At 38.8% G+C, this 6,545-nt stretch overlaps 1 non-coding gene across 1 annotated transcript; it reads right to left on the bottom strand.

The window, feature by feature from the left end:
* Nucleotides 1–5,534: 5,534 nt before the first annotated feature.
* LOC126237740 (U6 spliceosomal RNA) lies at nucleotides 5,535–5,641 on the bottom strand. Its single transcript, XR_007545193.1, has one exon. It is a non-coding gene; the product is annotated as a U6 spliceosomal RNA (small nuclear RNA).
* Nucleotides 5,642–6,545: the final 904 nt, after the last annotated feature.

The raw sequence follows: 6,545 nt of genomic DNA, 5'->3' as shown, positions 1-6,545 counted from the left end.
CGCCCTCCTCCCCCGAATTTACGGACACTAGGTGACTTGTGTGTGCAAATGTGGTGCCAGCTCCTTCTAGCAACCTACCAAGGCGCCATTGCTCCTGTGCCACGAGACGCGTTATCGGTGCCAGGGGTGGACATACTGGCTATTCGGTAGGTGGTCATAATGGTCTGGCTGATCACTGAATGTTAACTTCATGATGAAGTGCTCATTATTTCGTTGACGGTCATAGTCAATGTGGTACTTACAATTAAGTAAGACACTGCGAAATTCGAAAAAGTTTGCAATGAAAAATGGAGGTCGCTATGACTTTGCTTTTGGTTCATATTACATAATACGTTGTTGCGTATGAAATTTAGCTAACATATTAAGTTTTTCTTTGCTCTTGAGCAGAGATCTCTGTCACAAATCTCGACAAAACTGATCTTATGTGACTTACTCATTTACGATCGCGATAAAGCCAGAATGAAATATCCAAAACTTACCTCTTTCTCATAAACGTTTCAGATATTGAAAGAATATTCTGGCAAATGATAGCACACAAAGGGGAGAGTATTTTGCCATATATGAACCTTCATTATCAATTGCATTATTCCAGTGACTGCGGACATTTTCGATGAAAGACTGTAGTTTCTAAGGGCCATCGATAGGTGGTCAAACGAGAAATGGTGTGCGTTTTGGAACAACATAAGAGGAGACATTACATGTTACCAAGGAAATGTCGTTTCATAAGCTGTTGACTTTACCTGCCCTCAGTACGCCTCTTCATAAACCCCTGCTTCAGAATTATCTTGCAACTGCGACTGCACATGTCAGTGAGGTGATGCTGTGTAAACACTGCTGTGTTTTGGCAAAACAAGAAAATTTTAACATGGCAACAGGATAAATGTAGGTTTTAGTCTAAATGCGCCACTCGTGACGCTTCTTGGAAAGTTAGAGATGATTGACAAATCTGGCGAAGATAAATCGATGTTATCGATGGGTTTTCAGCGGAATTCCTTTGAGATGTTAACTAAAGGAGAAGTGGCGGTAGTTCTTTTGGATGTTCATCATGCAGGTGTGGGAGTGGAGATGCTCCACTTAATATTTACAGAAACTTTGAGCGTAGGCTTCAGTCTAGAACTGCATTTTCCCAACAGCGCCTCTCCTCAACCTCCCACCACTATCTGTCCTCAACCTCCCACCACTATCGCTTTCTACACGCTTGCCCTGCCGACTGCGCATCTACCAACCACAATCTGCGCTCACTCTAACGTTTCGAGCCAAGGAGCACCTAGCTCTCTCCCAACTGCTTCGATAATGTTCATTTATATATTGAGTAATATTTATCATAAAAAGTGAAAATATTATTACCGCTGTTCGTTCAAGAGGGCTAAATAAGGTTTTGATTTACAAGATAATACAATTCGTAATCACCAGAGACGTGATTATGTGCATAAAGAAACTTAAAATATGCAGGCAAATATGCATGAAATGCCTAAAAATGCATGAAAAGTATAGAAATATGCAAGATCAAATAATAAAAAAAAACATTATAGTTACTGCGTGCATTACATCTCAAAGTCGAACCTATGCGTATCAGTTACGAGGTACGCCACGCGAAATATCGGTACATTTAGAACGTTGATATCATTTTCTGAATACCTTCTGGTAGGGGTTAGGAAGGAGGCCTTTCTGGGATGTTTTTCTAAGAACTTGCAAAATGGGGACGCATACTGTATTTCAAGAATTGTTCCTCTTTTGCTGTTGTTGTCGATAGCAAGAGGATGCGATGCGAGTGTGTCGCGGCGAAACAGTCGATATGTACAGAACCAACGTCGAGATATATCGCACGCCGAGGGACACGCTCAGAAACTCCGTAATGTTTTATATAAAAACAACATACAATCATGAATTTTTTTTGAACAGCGTTAACTTTTAATTAATACTATTGGATTAAAGCATCATTTACAATTTATTTTACATTTTCCTATTTTTGTAAACATAAACAACCAAGTACTGTTCCAAATGTTCGGCAGTAAGATTATGTCTTCGATCACTCAAAACAGTTTTATGAGCAGAAAAACACCGTTTTACATCACCTGAGGTAACTGGGCGGTATTTGAAATTGGGTGCTATGTTGGCACTTATTGTTCTTGGTAAAAGTTCACCCATCCCATTAATAAAACTACCAATTTGGCACAAGGGTTCAAAGCCTGGGATATTGTTTAAAATGTTTTTAAGTTTTCTTGGGAATACCTCCGGCAATGAATAGATTCATTCAACATCAAACCTAGAGTTTCAAGCTTTGTAATACTTGCAGGTATATGGAAAAAATGAGTGCTAATCACAACAATGTCTTTTTTAATACCGGAATCATTAAAAGCTTCCTTGCAGTGGCAAACTGCCAAAGCCTCTGCAGTCCTTTGCTGTCCGTCTAATGGCCTCGAAGTGTTCACTGTAAAACAACACAGCTTCGACCCACGTACCCCAACGAGTTACCACTGGTCCGGGAGGTAAATGCACATTTGGTAGTTTTTCTTTGTAGGTCTTGATGTAGCCTTTAGAAACAGTTTCTTTGTGGATGAAATCAGTTTATTTATATTCACAAACATGGAACATACTTCTTCAGCAAGACGATGTACTCCAAGAGCAAAGCACTTCACATGAATCAAATTGGGATAAAATAGCGGAAGGGCTTTTCCTGCTTTGATCAGATACGGAGCGGCATCTGAAATAAACGCAAACACCCATTCATCTGCAGAAGTTTCTGGAAATATTTTTCTAATATCTTCATTCACAAATCTGGCGATAGTAGAATAATTTACTTTTTCAAGTTCTTTGTAAGCCGCTAAATAGGAAAAAATAAAGCTGTTCTGTTAAAGCACCAACAATTAATTGCCGGCTGGGGTGGCCGAACGGTTCTACGCGTTTCAGTCTGGAACCGTGTCACCGCTACGGTCGCAGGTTCGAATCCTGCCTCGGGCATGGATGTGTGTGATGTCCTTAGGTTAGTTATGTGTAGGTAGTTCTAAGTTCTGGGGGACTGATGAATTCAGAAGTTAAGTCCCATAGTGCCCAGAGCCATTTGAACCATATATTTCTATGAAGAATTCCAAAGTTCCTGCAAGAAATGTGAAGCCAAAATATTGCTCTAAATGTCCACGACAGTGCAGTAGTAAGTTTGCTGAAAAAAACATAGAAAATATCCATAGAGCCTATTGGGATCATGGATCAGTTGAGCTACAAAAGCACTACCTAAATACGTTAGTGGAAGAAGAAGTGAAACAAAGTGTGAGGACCAAATTGGATAACTCACGAAGGAAGAGGATCAAGAAATTCTATCTAATAAAGGGATTTGATAAGGTTCAAGTGTGTATGCAGTTTTTTCTCAAGACATTTGATATTTCTGAAACCTTCGTAAGAAATACTATTAAAAAAGAGATGAACATCATGTAATTGAGAAAGAATGGAGTGGATGTCATGAGCCAGGTATAAAGAGATCACAAAAAAGTGAAGAGGCCATAAGGAAACTCATTAAGAGTTTTCCTATCCATTCTTCTCATTAGGAGAGAAAAGAATGTACAGCAGATTATTTTCCAGCCGATATGAGTATTAAGATAGTGTATGAGTTATTTTGGAAACAATGCTATGAGGAAGGAAAGACAGTCGAGAAATTATAGCTGTATAGGGAGTTATTCACAAACGAATTTAATTTGAAATTCTACAGGCCACGAAAAGATATGTGTGATAAATCTTTAAAATTTTCACACCTTTCGGCGGAGGACAAAGATTTTAAAAGAGAACAGGAAGGGTGTATGAAAAGGAAAGATATGGAAAGGGAGTTGAAGAACATTAAGAAAGAAAGTGCAAGAAAAGACGAATCTTTGCTAGCTGGATTTGACTTAAAAGCTGTGCTTTTTTGTCCTAAAGTGAATGCAAAGGAGTATTCTATAAATGAAAGCTCTCTGTGTACAATCTCACGGTTCTTAATGTAGGAGAAAAACAAAACCGATTGCTATATGTGGGACAAGACAACAGCAAAAAGGCGGTCCATAGAGGTAGATGGCTTCACGTCCGCGGGATTTTTTGGAAAATCATGCACAAGGAAAACCGATAATCTTGTGTTCTGATACATGTGGGGACCACAACAGAAATGACAACATGAACACTGTGTGTTTGCATGCAGTGAATACACTGGACATTCCAGCTATCAACCAATGCTTTTTTTGAGACTGGACATTCACAAACGGAAGTAGACTCAGTGCATGCGAGCATCGCAAAAAAAAGTAAACATGTGGATGTTTTTGATCCCATTGGCTGGTATACAATTGCAAGAATGACCTCCAACATGTACAGAGTGACAGAAATGGATAACACTCAAATTTTAGATTTCAACCAGCTTCAGAAGTAAATAATTCGGAACGGAAAAACTTCTGAGTATGGAGAATCTGTGAAATGGCTTAAGATTGTTTGGTAACAATATATGAAGAACCAGCCTGACGTGATGTTTTTCAAGTATTCCTACGATGATCGTGACTTTCAAGTTTTGCACACCAAGAAAAGACCTGGTCTACGAAATACTTCCAATTCAGGACCTGAAGACAATACTCTATCAACCACTCAGTACTTCTAACGATTTAAAAAATGAGGAAAACGTGGAAGAATCACAGGAATAGACTTCATGTTTATTCTCTTTTTTTTTTGTCTTCTTTAGTATTGTTGCTAGTTCATCGCCTTAGCTATTTCATGTAAGCCACTAATTTGACTCGTTTAAGTGTCTGTGTTGTATTATTTCTGAAACAGGAATCCAAAAACGGGTGTGAGGGAGCACTGTGTTTCGTTAAAATAATTTTTCCTATGTTCGTTATGTGAAGATTAAAAGACAAGAATATTATTTCTTTTACAATAAATTATTTATTGTAAGTTCAGTGTTACTGTAGAATAATAATGCAAAGTGAAAATAATAATGGGTTTTATGTATTCTCCATCATAGACTGATAATAAACTTTCTGAGAAACAGTTATCTTGCTTATAGTACTCACTGAATAGTACTGACACACATTCCCATAGCTTTTTCCGTATAATCTGTATTTGTAAAAACATTATTAACACAACTGAAGTAATCTTCAATTTGATAATATTGCTTAAAGCTGCATATTAGTTGTTTGACATTCATATGTTACACAGCAGCAGCCATTAAGTTACGAATCGGACAAACGTAAGTACTTGCATAATTTCATAAAATATTTCAATAGTGTCCACCGAGTGACTAGACACATCAGTCTTCTCATCACTACAACGGTAAATACAGAAGTTATATGTCCGAAGTTGTCTTTTATAAAAACTGTTTCTGTCGAAAATATGGTGTTGGCAATGCTTGTTGTAAGTCTATGCACAAAACGACTGCATCACTACCATCCTGTTTTGACACATTTGAGTCACTTTTCAGAGCACTATATGCAGCGTCAGCTTTCTTCAGGTGCAGATTGATGAAACTTCCTGGTAGATTAAAACTGTGTGCCGGACCGAGACTCGAACTCGGGACATTTGCCTTTCGCGGGCAAGTGCTCTACCAACATTTTTTTTTTGTCATCCTTGCGAAGGGGCCATGCTAATATTCTCTCTATCGTTCCAATTTTAGTATATGTACCGCTGAAGCGAGTACTACCAACTGAGCTACCCAAGCACGTCTGACGCCGTCCTCACAGCTTTACTTACGCCAGATATCGTCTCCTACCTTCCAAACTTTACAGAAGCTCTCCTGAGAACCTCTCAAGACTAGCACTCCTAAAAGAAAGGATATAGCGCAGACATGGCTTAGCCACAGCTTAGGGGATATTTCCAGAATGAGGTCCCGAGTTCGAGTCTCGGTCCGGCACACAGTTTTAATCTCCCAGGAAGTTTCATATCAGAGCACACTCCGCTGCAGAGTGAAAATCTCTTTCTGGTGCAGACTGATGTCTGTGGATTCGGTTTTATTAGATGCCTTAGCAGAATAGGAAATACGACATGTCTCACCCGACGGAAATTTAAAGCCAATGTTATATTCCTTGTTGAAAATGGTTTCATACACATGTTGTTTCACTGGGACTTCATTTCTATTTTTAAGATCTTCACACCACAAACGATACATTCCAGCAATCGAGTCAACAGAGGTTATGTAGGACTTGTTCGGATTCTGCGTTCTGCTATAATGTGATGTGTACCTTGGAATCATTTCGACGTGATTTCTATCCTTATTTTTTCTCTCATTACCAATGGCATGAGGTCTGTTAGAATGCTTGCCTCTTCTATCTTGTTTAGGTGTATATACAGATACATGTGTTGTAGATTCATGACTCTCAGTGTTATGCTCTACATTGCTATGGACAGTCCTCAAACGTTTAACAGAAATGGCATGAACAGCTAAAAATGCATTCCTACACACTTCAGTCTCAGTAACTGGATTGCGACGAATAAGATACCTGAACGAAATCTTCCTCTGGCTTACTGTTGGAACCTTCCTCTTCTTTGTATACACTTTCTTGCACTTATTAGGCAGCACTAATCCAAATAAATAAGCATTTTGC

This window comes from Schistocerca nitens, chromosome 2 (assembly GCF_023898315.1).
Source record: "Schistocerca nitens isolate TAMUIC-IGC-003100 chromosome 2, iqSchNite1.1, whole genome shotgun sequence".
In the NCBI taxonomy this organism is placed as follows: domain Eukaryota; kingdom Metazoa; phylum Arthropoda; class Insecta; order Orthoptera; family Acrididae; genus Schistocerca; species Schistocerca nitens.
The sequence above is the reverse complement of the archived record's forward strand: the minus strand, read 5'-3'. Positions and strand labels throughout refer to the sequence as shown.